Raw genomic sequence first — 14,890 nt, 5'->3', positions numbered from 1 at the left:
GACTCAGATCCTGGAGGCTTCTTCCCTCCGCTGACTGTTTCTGCTCACTTTATCTGCTGCCTGAAGCTGGCAAAGCAGCCAGGAGCAGTCATGCATGTGGGGAGGTTATGTCCCCAGCCACTGTCATAATCCCTTGGATGGCCTCTTCCTCCTATGCTTGTCTATCTTCCTTCATATTTTATTGGTTTGTTTTTTAATTTAAGTATAGTTTCTTACAATATTGTGTTAGTTTTAGATGTACAACAGAGTGATTTAGTTATATGTTTTATATATATATATATTCTTTTTCAGATTCTCTTCTCTTATAGATTATTAAAAAATGTTGAGTATAGTTCCTTGTACTATACAGTGGGTCCTTGTTGGTTATCTATTTTAAATATAACACTGTGTATATGTTAATCCCAATCTCCTAATTTATCCCTCCCCCCACTTCCCATTTTTATCAAGGGTTCTCTGTTTTCTTCTGAGTCTTCAAACATAGTTTGTGTCTTATGTATTGTTGGATGTATCAAGGATAGTGTTTTCTGCCTCTTGAAGAGCTTAAAAAACAGGCCATTGTCCTACTTTTCAAGAATTTATTTCTGCGTCTAAGTAAGGAGATGAAATAGCTTTCTAATTCTGTGGTCCTTAAGCCTGAATATGAATATATGTGTGCATGCACAGACGCACATTCATATCCAACTCTTTGGGACCTCATGGACTGTAGCCCACCAGGCTCCTCTGTCCATGGGGTTATCCTGCCAAGAGTACTGGAGTGGGTTGCTATTTCCTCCTCCTCCAAGGGATCTTCCCGACCCAGGGATCGATAAGGTCCTTAAGCTTATCTTCCCTCTTAACCTTACCAGGTAGCCAACAGGACTCATGTGTACCCTGAGAGGTAAGAGGTGAGAGATAAAGTGAAAGTGTTGTTCTAAATGTGGGTGCCTGGCAAGCCTCTGTCCCTGAGCTGGGAATTGCTATCGTAATCTAAAATCAACAGAAGAAGCAATCCAGGGCCAAGTACGGGGCAGGAATCAGGGTCATGGGTTACAAATTGATCTGGGAGTGAAATTACAAGCCTACGTAACACTTTTACAGGGCTTGATTCCAAGAAATAAGGCAATGTATTTCCAAGGTAGTTCATTTAAAGCTGGAGCTTTCAGAACTTTAATACACTTTGGTTCTCCGTAAATGGTTGGGAATGTGGTGAACATTTGCCTAGTTTGTTTTCTGCTTAGCATCCCCCTTTCCATCTGGAGGCAATGCTTCACTGTGTTTCGTACTGGGGAGGAGCGGTGCTCCAGTCTGTACCAAGGATGATCCCTCCTCCCTACTCCAGACATTCTGAAGAGAATCCAGGCTCAGCCAGTCAGACCCTCCTCTCTGGGGCACTGAACATCAAGGGAGTAAAGCGAAGATTCAAAAATTGTTTAGAAACCACTTGTAGTGATGGTGTCTGTGCTGTGGGCAGCAGTGGGGACTAGCAGGGGCAGACCCTCCTATGGTATGACTTCGGTCCCTACTGTCCATCCTCTCTTGGTGTCCAGCCCATTTTCTGAACCTTGGTCTCCAATCCTCCCATTCATCCTATGAACTCTTTAATATCCTCCCAATACTCCATCTAAGATAAAGTGAGCAGAGTTGTCTTCTGTTGCTTGCAACCAGGCAGTAGGTTGGACCATCTGATGCTCCTGAAATTTAAAGGGGGGTTTCTGGTGCTGCTAGTTGGCCTCTATCTAGAATGGTCTGGCAGCATACATGCTGTGCCCTTCCATGTGAAAGCTGCTGTACTTAGAGATTTTAAGACAAATTTAGAGTCAAGGGTTTCTGGCACTTTCCCAAAGTGGACACACTAACTTAACATAGAGAGGGATTTCGCTGAGGGTGGGCCCTAAATGGTCAATGTTTGTACATACAACTTCTAGGACAGACCTAGGTGGCAAGGGATACTGAGTTTTTGCATATATTTAAATCAACTTAATTTCAACCTCACCTTTTCCTACATAGCAAGAGGGTAATGTATATCTATAGGCATACATGACTGCCCCCAGAGCCTCCTCACCCCAAGGGTTGTTTCGAAGTTCGGGGTCTCATAGCACCAAGATATAGGGGAAGGCCCTCTGGTCTTCAGTCCCTGGACTGTACTGGTGACTTCTGAGATGCCTTCTGCCCCAACCAGTACAGTCCCTTCAAACCTGCTGCCTCTGTTTTTTCACCTGCAGCATGTACAGCATGGTGACCTATGGCGAGGCTGCTGCCTAGAGTTCTAGTTCCTTGGTTGTATCATAAAGTTGAGCCTTTGAAGATCTGGTCACTCCTTAGGGCACCTATGGAGATGGCTCTGGTCACTGATGCTTGAGAAGCCTAGACCTCTGTCTGTCTCCCCTGTCTCCTGGAATCTTTTAGTTTGATGAATACTCCACTTTCTTCATGTTTCCCTTATAGGCCCCCCACCCCTCCTGCCACACACGCACCCTTACAAATGAATCAATGGCTTAAGCTTTTGAAAACAAAAGTCAAGAAGGAAAATATATTGCAGGTAACTTGTGCTCTATGCTCTGCCACAGCATCCTTTGAGACAAGGAAGCACAGAACCTGTTCTTGGCTCACATGGTAGAAGGGAGAGAGGGGTCCCTGCATGGGGTGGGAGAGGGGTAAAAACAAATGAATAGGTTAAAAAAGACTTGTCAATAGCATTTAAAATTAATGAGGAGAAAAAGAAAATAGACGTGCTGAAAGGCTATTAGCTGCCAAATAGAAGGGTTAATTGGCTTTGTATTTGGTGTCACTATCTTCTGTGATGCCTTAAAATTTCATAAGTGATGCAATCTCATCTCGAAGCCATTCTGGTATGAATAATGTCACTCTTCCTCTCCCCCTCTAACTTTTTAGAGTCAGGAATGAGGAGTGTTTCTTATCTATATTCTGTAAACAAAGTCAGCAATTCTAGCTCTAATTAATATGGGACTCCTACTCCAGCTGGAAACAAATATTTGTGTAACAAGTGAAACGCATATAATCCACAATCAAGCTTCTTACTGAGCCCCTTATTCCACCTACTTCTCTGAATAGAGCCCATTTATTATTATAGTCTCCAATCTTGCGTAGCAAGGCAGCTTAGGTGGGGTATCTCTGCTGGCAATGTGAGCCTAGTAATTTATTGATACATTTAAGACAAGCAAGCATATGCTAATATTTTTTATTCATTATAGATCCTATTCCAAGAAGCAAAGAACCCACATTTTTGGAATTCACAAGTCTAATTCATGCCATACATATGAAGGCTGGATTCTAGTAAAAAATTGATGAATCACTAGAAGAGGGAAGGTCAGTTCTTCTTAAACCTGTAACCATGATCGACTGAGTCACAGAAACTCTGATTCAAATGGGGTTAAACAATAGGGGGATTTATTGTTCCATTTAAAAGGCCAGAGGTGGGTTGATTCTAGCATTGGTTAATCCAGGGGCTCGGTGACATCATGGAAGACCTGGGCTCTATCCAACTTTCTTCTCTGCCACCCTCTATGTGTTGGTTCTTCCCTTATGGTCCTAAGCCAGACGAAGCTCTTCCAAGCTCTAAATCCCAGCAAGATTTCCAGAGTCAGAGGGAAGAAATGGCCTCTTCTTGCCTGTCACTCCTTAATAGCAAGAAAGTTTCTCCCAGAAGTATGCCCCTAACCAGTAGATTTCTTCTCATGTCTCATTGGCTAGAATTGAATCTAGAACATCACCCCCGGGCTTGACCCACGGTGCCCCTTCCGAGGCATCTGGCCATGGGAACCAAGTCAAGGCTTTCCCAAGAGTGGAAGGGATACATTTAAACAGGCAACCGACAGTGTATATCATACCAGTTTATCCCCCATGAGCTAATAAATGGCTTGTAAATGTGTTTTCTGGAATGTAGTTAGAAGTAAATGTATGATGTTAACACATATCCTATCAACTGTGTTTTTGTGTGTGTGTGTTCCTTTTGTTTTTTAGCCTCGATTTTAGTTCCTTGACCAGGGATTGAACCAGGGTCCTTGGCAGTGAGAGCAAAGAGTCCTAATCACTGGACTGCCAGGCAGTTCCCTACTCTATTAACTGCTAGATATTTCATCTGAACTTTCATCAACTTTTGGAAGACACAAAATAATTTTTAATGAGTACCTTTAATGATCTAAGTCTTTCTTAATCCATATCATTTACACTTATTTAAGAGATGTCTTTGGAGTCAGGGAGATGTTATACGACTTGGAGGCTGCTACTTCTCAAGAGTCATCCTGAATTCTCAGGTGTCTTCCGCAGCTCCTCTGCAGACTCATCCAGTCATTGTATCCACATCTTGGTCTTGTTCTTTGTTCTTCTTTGTACCTGTCTGCTCCTCTAGAGAGTCATCTGCTTATGCGATGCTCCTATCTCGACCATGTGAGTTATGGCCACTTTTACATTTTCATTCTTTCTTCCAAACTGCCTCCCTCACTTTTCCATAAGATTGATGGATACTCCCAGTTAGGTATGTTGCTAGTAACTCAAACTCAGCACATTTAAAGTCACCATGCCTTCTCTCATCATCTCCAGTTTTATTCCTATCATTTAATCAAAGCCCACCAACTCAAATTTTATCTTCTTTGTAAAGAACTTTCTGATTGTCACCCATCCAATAAAATAATACATATCAAGTGCCTGTCATGGGTCTTGACCTACTGTAGACCTCACTGTAAGGTGGTGAGCAAGCCCCCATAGAGCATATGATCCTGTGCAGTGATGTATCAGATCATGAGTGACCAGTCATCTCACTGAAGCTGACCTCTGGTCTCTGATTTTCTCTATGTGAGACACTGTAATAGCGAATTCATACCTTGGAAAGAATTTGGGCAGGGTGCGGTTCTAAGTGCCTAAAATGTAATAACTCATTTAACCATCATGACAACCCTGTGAGGTGGCCCTGTTTGCCCCACGCTTTATAGAGGAGGAATCTAAGAGAAGAAAGGTTAAGAAATTCACTCAGGCTTACAAAGCCAGTAAGTGATAAGCTTCCTTCCTTGAAAGCCAGGAAAGTAAATTAAAATAAATTCTAGTTTGAGTAAAAGTAAAATATTGAAACTTAAAATAATGTGATGTTTAGTGCACCTACTTTTTCACTTTCAACATTTTCTCAACTACATCAGTGTCGCAGAAAAATAATAGCAGTTAAAATTACAATGAAACGTCTATGTAGGGACACATGTTTTTCTTTTGTTTCGGGCTCCAGTGTGACTTGACACAGGATTTCTGGAGACTGTATGTATTTAAACTTTTGCTATTTTGTGCACCATGAGTTTTTTGTATTAATTTTTATTTTTTAAAATATCGCATTAAAATATTTATCTTGATCACCAAACTTTTGGCACCCTTGTAAATTATGTGCCCAAAGTGAGCCCTTAACTCTAATTCTGGCCTTTGGGGTAGAGTTGGGATTTAAGATGAGGCACTGGGCTCCTGGTCTGTACTTTTGACTATGGCACAACTCATGTCCAGCACTGTTGATTTTTGTATCTGTATCTACATACCACTGCTCTTTCCAATTAAACTAATAAAATGCCTTGAGGACACAGACCATATATCATACTGCCTTCTTGTGTTCCTAAAGCATCTGGCATGGTGTTTGATATATAGGGTGCTTGATAAGGATTGGCTGAAAGGGACTTTTCTAGTAAGCTAAAATTTACTATAGAACCAGCTACTTTTACCACAGTTTGTAATTTTGCTTTCTTTCCTGCAATTTCCCTCTTATATATTACATTTTTTTAATATATATTACATTTTAATTTTATAAAGATAATTAACTGAATAATGCATCTCATATAAAGATGATGAATGAACACGTGCTAACAGAAATGTTATAAAAATAAAATGCTTTCTTCCACCTAGTATTTTCCTTTTAGTGAGACCTTTTGCATTTTTCAGAAATAGATGGCCTTTGAAAAGAACATCTGTGTTAGTTTTGTAAGTGAACAGATGGATATAGTAAAGAGACAGTAGAATGTTCATTGACATAATTATCAGCTCTTTGGTTACAATGCAGCAGTTTCTGAAGTACAACAGTTCTGTGATTTATGCCTCCCTGCAAACTAGAGCTCTGCTCATTACCTCCCACACCTTGCTGGGGATCAGCTTCACCTGTGGGTGTACCCCTCTCAGTGTAGTGATGACACGCCTGGGTGGTTATGTTTTCTCCAGCGCTACTTCTAGGAATGATGGAAGGATAATGAGTATCTTCTCTCCTGCCACTGAACTTAGAAATGTAGCCTTTGGAGGGAAGAGGGAATCAGTGATGAACACAGTGATTTCTTCATTATATAAAAGCCATTGACTTGTTTTTCTGTATGTTAACATCCTATGAGCAGGTTTTAACAGTTTTTGAATTTTATCTTTAAGCAATCTACAGGTAAATTCTATAGGATACTCTACCAAGGTATAGAGTAGTATATTCTATACTTTACTATAGTAAATATAGAATTCTATACTTTACTATAGTAAATATAGAATTCTATACCTTCTAGTTTATTTATTAATTTTACAAAAGAGATTTTACAGAGGAGAGCCCGGCAAATTGTCACTTGCTTGACATTTGGGAATTATACGGATGCACCCTTACTCTCTGGGTTTCTGCTGAGAATACAATACTGTACTCAGGCTAACTTGGAAATGGTATTATTATATGATGCAGTATGAAGCACTGTGTAATAACCCAAATTCTTCAGCTATTAATATTTGCCTAATTTTAAGAGGAAACAAGGTGTGATGAGAACAGTGAGAATTGTGAGTTTGCTCTAAAGGCAGTTTTACTAAAGGTCACACTCCCCATAAGATCTGGTCCTTGAAGACCCTGCTCTATTTTTGGTACAAACACAACCTCATGTATCTTGGGGGGAAGAAGACAAGCTCCTGGAGAAGATATTATTTACTCCACACAGCCTTTAGCTACTCCAGGGGCACCTCTGTATTCATCACTTAGACCAGCATAGACTGTGATGAGTGGCAACAAAGCTTAGTAAAACTCAAGTCCATTGTAACTTTTAATAAACTGAGCAGAGAAAATAGTTTAGTAGGTCATTTGAGTGAAACAGGTGAGACACAGTCTTCAAATATATGAAGAAGGGTAGCAAGAAGAGTTGGTACAACATGAGAAAAACAGTTGCAAAGGGTGGATAGTGGTAGGGCCCAGTGCCCAGGTCCTGGCGTGGATGTTACCTCTCTGAGTTCTCAGGGGAGGTTGGAATGTTCAGGAAACAAGTTAGCCAGAACACCCTGTGAGGTAAGCTGGAACTTAGACAGGCACAGCATAAAGAATCAAGTGCCCTTTCTATTTCCGCATTGAGGCTAGTTCTATGTACCGTGGCAGGATCCTGTAAACTGAGAGACATGAGGATCTAGAGTTCACTTCTGGTCTTAGATTTAGATGCCAGAGCCTAAGAAAGTAACAAATGGGGAGGTCTGTGAGGAAGTGATTCAAGAAATACTTGAACTGGGGGTCTGAGTTGGGGTCAGGTCCCACTCTCACGGGAGCCAGGGAGTCGTCCGGGCAGGCATGGCCGCCACCCCCGCTGCTCATGCTGGCCTTGCTGCTGGCTGCATGGCCCGCGGCCTCCCCTTCCGCCCAAGCTGTGGCTGCTACCAGCCCCTGTGCTGGGAACAGCGTGCCCAGCTGGGGTGCAGAACAGACTCTGGGCCTTGTGAGTATGGGTCGCCATTGGATCTGCTCCAGAACTGGAACTGGTGCAAGGTGGGATGGGGTCAACTAGGCCAGTGTTACCAGGAATGAGCACACCCCCAGCATGGCAGCACCTACTGGGCCCAGCATCCAGCCCCACCACAGCCCCAAGGAGACCAGTAACAAGTACCAGGCCAAGGACCAGGAGTGTGACGAGGTTAGCCAGTGCAGAACAGGCGCTGAATTCAGACAGTGCCATATCCTCCAGAACCACACCCTCTAGAAAGTCGGTGACTTCTCCATCTCTGGGAGGGAGAAGATGATGGCAGAAATCTAGGCGAGCGGGTCCATCAGCCATAGTGCAATGGCAACAGGAAAGATGTCTAACCCCTCTGGAGGCATCTGTGCTGAATACCATGAGGAGACCCATTTCTGTGGCCAGGTGGGATGTCAGCGATGGAAGAGAGTACTGAATTGTCCAGAATTTACAGAGTGAACCATGGGGTGAGAGAGGCTGTATGAGGATAGTGACCAGCATCTACAAAGATGGGAAGAGTACTGATTACAACCTTGCTATCCAGCAGAACTGCACATTTGGGGACCCTGTCACTTAAGGCAGATGTCTCCAGAAGAACACTTCTTAAAGAAATGATCTCATGAGCCATAACCAGAGGGCATTCCATCATCATGGGCACTGGGTTGGTACTACCATGGTTTGAAGGAATGGGAGTTAATGTTCAAGTATCTGATGGCTGGTAACAGCCCTGAGTACAGAGGAGGGACAGCTGTCTGAAGGCCAGCATGGGCTGAAGGAGCGTTCCTGGGGGAGAGTCTGACTGCGGATGACTTAGCACCTACACAGGATGACTTCCTGCCACAGTGATGGCTGTAAACCATCTACCTGGAGAAGAGTGATCGCCAGACAGTGAATGATGTGACCTACGTTTTATTCAGTAAATGATTCGGCAACTGTGGTCTGTGATGAATTTAAGAGGCAAAACAGTTCAGGCTCATCACCAATTTGTCACCTTGAAATCAATGGTAGGGTGTGGGGAGGGGAGATGGCAATTTCAAGTTGCCTAAGGAATGAATAAAATACACAGGTCACACCAGAAAGAGGGAAAGAAGGGAGGGAGGGAGAAAGAAAGAGAGGAAGGAAGCAAGGGAGGGAGGCCCCAGGACTGGAAACACCGGCATGATTAGACACAATGCTGCCCTCCTGTAGCTGTGATCTGTCTGGAATTATGTGTTTTACATGCCAGCCTATTGTAGGTTTCCAAGATTGGACAAGGTGCAAATACACTTTCAGAAGCACGTGCTAATATGTGTGGAAATAATAACTGAAAAGTCTGTTTTCTTTCCTTACTTTAGTAGTATTTCTCACACTTCAAAAAACCTTTGTATTACGCGTCTTCCAGGCCAGGTTTCTTCAATACCTGCCTGACTTCTCTCCTGCTGAGCCCTGCTCTACCATACATTTGCCTCCCTAGAAGCTAATTATAAGCCTGTATTTTAATGCCTACTTACAAGGAAAGCTTGTGTCAAAAGCAGCACACACATACACATACACACACATATATATATATAAATTGCAAAGAGTACAATTCCAGAACAGTGATGGAGCAATGCCCTTGGATATGTTCACCAAGGCATGATTCAGAGAAGCTGAAATAGTTCTGTTCAGGTTAGTGCTGGCCAAGTCCTGATGCTTAATCAGTGTTTATTGACAATAATCATCATGATAGTGATGAAATGACCCGGTAAAGTTTATTTGGGACACTTTCTAGCTATAAAAAGGGGAAGATGAACTTTTGTGCTTGTCAAGATCAGAGCTTAGGTTACTGCAGCATTGAAGGTAAGTTCACGCTTTTGTAGGTCCACAAAGTTTTCACTAGTCCTTCTCAATCTTGAGAAATAATGTTTCTGTTGTAATAGTAGCTTAGAATATTTGAGTGTTAGGTCTTAAGTTTTGGACTTTTAATCACAGGCTTTCTAGCTAATGTTACAATCTCTTTTCGGCCTTTGGTCCCTTGAGCCAGTTATAAAAAGCTGAGATGCTATTATCACTTTCTCTTTTGTACTGAAATGTTATGAGGTGTAAGGGGGGAAAAAGTATAAATAGGAATAGTTTAAGTATGTGTTTACATCTTGGATTTTTGAAGAGGAAACTCACATCTCCCAAATTGTCTTTTATCATCTATTTAAGGTCTAGAGCACTATTGAAGTTCGCCTCCCCTTAAAACCAAACAAACAAAAATTTTTTTCAGAGCTTCCATGAACTTCTGTGTTTATAGATGGAAATATCTATAGGACTACACACTTTCAAGCCTTACTGTAGGACCCTAGTTTTAGTGGGATCATGTAAAACCTTGTATTGTTGAAAACCCAACCTTTATTGTCTTCCATCTTGAAACAGCATTGAATATTTTATCAAACTGATAGCAAGGAAGTGTTTTACCTACTTGACTTTTTCTTACTATTTCATTTGAGTTTCAGTGCAGTGTGTCTACACCCTGCTGGGTGTGGAGGCCGTGACTCACCTAGAGAGAGGATGTAGTTCTCTGGGCACATCCAGGGTGTTGCAGGATGACTGAGGCACTTCTCACTTGGGCTTGATGCCATTTTGTTCCTTCCCTGGTTCTCACTTGGATATTTACTTGGCTACTTGCTCCCAAGGAGAACCAGTCCGTTGAGTATTCAAATATTAATTCCTCTTTCTACACAAGTGGCTGAGCAAGTTTTTACTGGAAGCGTAGACTAGTGCCTGAGGAAAGATGGGGGTGGGGAGAGGAGAGACTGCGGTTAAAAGGCAAAGGGACCTGCAGAAAACAGCTTTCCTGTCTAATTACCAGTTTTTTTTTTAATTACAAGTTTTATGATGCTTTCCCATTGTCCAGGATCTCTGTGCACAGGACTAAGAAAACGTTTTGGTGAGAACAACCTCACACTGATCAGTTCCTGCTGCAGCACCACCACTTGGTCCATTAGCGCTCAGGGAGGGACCTGACGCCTGGTCAGCTGAGTCCTGTGAGTTGCATTTTGTACACAGCACCTTCTCCTTTCACCCTCTCTCAGACTACGCAGTTGCCCAGAATGCTAGTGGCTGCAGGCCAGGTGTAACTGCGGGGAGAAGCTATCTGGATAGAAGCAGGTGCAGTCAGGCAAAGGGTGAACCTGTATACCAGGCAACCTTTCCTCCCAAGGGTGTCAATGCTCTGCTCATTCTCAGAGGCTCGCTCACCCCTTTGTCCTTTTCTTTCCCTCCTGTGAGCACTTCCAGAGATGAATAGCTTGGGTACATTTCTTATCCAAAGCCGTTCCTTTCTATTTTAAAATATAATATGACTAGTTGATCAAGAGTTCTATCTAAGAGTGGTCAGACTGGGTATTTGGGGTAGTCAGGCCCAAACCCACCTCTTAATCAGAAACGTGGGAGCAGGGGAGAGGGAGAAGTTGGTTAAAAAGTGTACACTCCAAAACAACAAGTACCTACTGTATATCACAAGGAATTGTATTTAATATCCTATGATGAACCATAATGGAAAAGAATATGAAAAAGAATATATACGTGTACAACTGAATTACTTTGAGGTACAGCAGACATTAACACAACATTGTAAATCAATCATGAAAGTGAAAGTGTTAGCCTCTCAGTAGGGTCTGACTCTATGACCCCATGGACAGGCTTTTCTGTCCAGGCTTTTCTCCAGGCAAGAATACTGGCGTAGGGTAGCCATTCCCTTCCCTAGGAAACCTTCCCAACCCAGGGATAAAACTGAAGTCTTTGATATTGCAGGCAGATTCTTTACCATTTGAGCCACCGGGAGATCATACTTCAATAAAATAAGTTAGGGAAAAAAACCATTCCAGGATGAGATATCTTTACTGATGCATTCCACCAAAAATTTAAAGAAGCCTTAATACCACTCTTTCTCAACAATCTTCCTAAATTGAACAGAAGGGAATATTTTTTTAACTCATTCTATGAGACCAGCATTATCCTGATACCAAAGCCAGAAAAAGGCACTACAAGCAAAGAAAACTATATACCAGGGTCCAATAAGAATATAGCTTTTTAAAAAAAATATTAGCAAATCAAATCCAGCAACATATTAAAAGGATTATGTACCATGACCAAATGGAATTTATTCATGAAATGCAAGGAGAGTTCAATATTTAAAAATCAATCTCTGTGATATACTACATTAATACAATGAAGAAAAAAATCTCACAGGACCATTTCAATTAATGCAGAAAACTATTTGACAATTTAACAATCAATGACAAAAATACTCAATAAACTAGAAACAGAGGGAAACTTCTTCAGTATTAAAAAGGCCATATATTAAAAATCCTCAGCAAATATCATACTCAATGGTGAAAGACTGAGAGCTTTTCTCTTAAGACTAGGAACAAAAGAAAGATGTCTGCTTCTAGTTAACATAATATTGGAAGTTCTAGCCAGAGATATTAGGCAATAGAAAGAATGAAAAGGTATCTAAATTGGAAAGAAAAGAATAAAATTATCTCTGTTCAGAGATGATAGAATTTTTTATGTAAAAAATTCTAATGATTACACACACACACAAAACAGCTAGAGTGAATAATATTTAGCAGTTGCAGGATACAAAATAAAATACAAAAAAATCAGTTACATTTCTATATACTAGCAATGAAAAGTCTGAAATGGAAATTAAGAAAATTATTCCATTTATTAGGATGTCAAAAAGATAGTATTCAGGAATAAAAATAAATTTTTTTTTTGGTGACACCGTGCAGCATGTGGGATCTTAGTTCCCCACCAAGGAACAAACCTGTGACCTCTGTGATGGAAGCATAGTCTTAACCACTGGACTACCAAGGAAGTCTCAGGAATAAATTTTTAATCAATGATGTTAAAGACTTGAACATTGAAAATTACAAAACATTGCTGAAGGAAGTTAAAGAACACAAATAAATGGAAAGACATCATGTGTTCATGGACTGGAAGACTTGTTAAGATGAAGTGTGTGCTAGTCACTTGGTTATGTGTGACTCTTAGTGACCCCATGAACTGTAGCCCATAGCCCACCAGACTCCTCAGTCCGTGGAATTCTCCAGGCAAGAATACTGGAGTGAATAGCCATTCCCTTCTCCAGGATAGCTTCCTGATCCAGGGATCAAACTCAGTCTCTTGCATTGCAGGCAGATTCTTTACCATCTGAGCTGCCAAGGAAGCCCATTAAGATGAAAATATTACAGAAATTGCTCTACACATTCAATGAAATCTCTTTCAAAATCCCAAAAGCATTTTTTTTCAGAATAGAAAAATCTATTCTAAAATTCATATGGAATATCAAAGGACCTGGAATAATCAAAACAATGTTTCAAGAGAGGAACAAAGAACAGAATTGGAGGTCTCATATTTCCTGATTTCAAAACTTACTACAAAGCTACAATAATCAAAGCAGTGTGGTATTGGCATAAGGACAGACATATAGACCAATGGTACAAAATAGAATCCTAGAAACAAACCCTTGTATATATGATCAAATGATTTTTGACAAGGGTGTCAAGACCATGCAATAGGGAATGGACAATCTTTTCAACAAATGGTACTGTGAAAACTGGATATCCACATGTAGAAGAATGAAATTGGACACTTTCCTTATACTATTTTTAAAAAATCAGCTTTGTTTAGGAACAAAGACCTAAACTTAAGAGCTAAACTATAAAACTCTCAAAAGAAAACACAGGAGAAAAGCTTCATAACACTGGACTTGATAATGATTTCTTGGCTATGACACCAAAAGCACAGGCAAGGAAAGAAAAAATAGACTGGGCTTCAACAAATAAAAACCTTAGTGCATCAAAGGACACTCTGAAGAGAGTAAAAAGACAACCCACACAATGGGGAAAATATTTGCAAGTATGATAAGGAGTTAATATTCAGAATATATTAAAACTCCTATAATTCAGAAACAAAAAAATAAAACCAAACCTAATTTTAAAACGGACAAAGGACTTGAATAGATATGTCTCCAAAGAAGATATACATATGGCCGATAAGCACACAAAAAGATGTTCAACATCATTAGTGACGTTGTTATTGTTCTGTTGTTAAGTGAGTGGTGTCCAACTCTTTTGCGACCCTATGGAAAGGTAAGCTGCCAGGCTCCTTCTGTCAATGGGATTTCCTAGGCAAGAATACCGGAGTAGGTTGCCATTTCCTTCTCCAGAGGATTTTCCTGACCCAGAGATCAAACTCACAACTCCTTCACTGGCAGGCAGGTTCTTTACCATTGAGCCACCAGGGAAGCCCCTATTAATCATGAGGAAAATGCAAATCAAAACTACAAAGAGATATCACTCCACACCCCTTAGGACGGCTTTTACCAAAACCAAAACCAAACAAAATGAAAAACAAAAAGAAGCAAACAAAAACAATGAAAAAACAAACAGAAAATAGTAAGTGTTGACATAGTTGTAGAGAAATTGGAACTGTTAATACATTGCTGATGGGAATGTGAAATGGTGCAGCTGTTGTGGAAACCAGTTTGATGGTTGCTCAAAATGGTAAATATAGCATTACTTGTATTCAGCAATTCCACTCCTTGGTATATGCTCAAAACAACTGAAAGCAGGCAACAAAACAGAAACTCGTACACCAATGCTGCTACAGAGCAGCATTATTCACAATAGCTGAAAAGTAGAGACAACCCAACTGTTTACCATGAGACGAATGGTTAAAGGAAATGTACCTTATACATATAATGCATTTTTAGCCATAAAGAAGAATGAAATTTGAGTACATGTTATAATAAATGAAACTTGAAAACATTATGCTAAGTAAAATAACAAGAGGACAAACATCATATGATTCAATATATATATGTGGTACCTGGAAAGTAGAATAGAGATTGCCTGGAGCTCAGGGGGAGGGAGAAATGGGGAGTTATTTTTAAACTATTACTGAGTTTCTGTTTGGGATGATAAAAATGTTTTGGGAAATGAACAATGGTGATGATGGCACAACATTGCAAATGCATTAAAGCCACTAAATTGTACATGTGTCTGCTTAGTCGAGCTTAGTCCCTCAGTTGTGTCTGACTCTTGTGACCCCCCACCACCCCCGCCATGGACTGTAACCCACCAGGCTCCTCTGTACCTGGGATTCTCCAAGCATGAATACTGGAGTGGGTTGCCACGCCCTCCTCCAAGGGATCTTTCCAGCCCAGGGATTGAACCCAGGCCTCC

Source organism: Cervus elaphus, chromosome 12 (assembly GCF_910594005.1).
Source record: "Cervus elaphus chromosome 12, mCerEla1.1, whole genome shotgun sequence".
Lineage (NCBI taxonomy): Eukaryota > Metazoa > Chordata > Mammalia > Artiodactyla > Cervidae > Cervus > Cervus elaphus.
The sequence above is the reverse complement of the archived record's forward strand: the minus strand, read 5'-3'. Positions refer to the sequence as shown.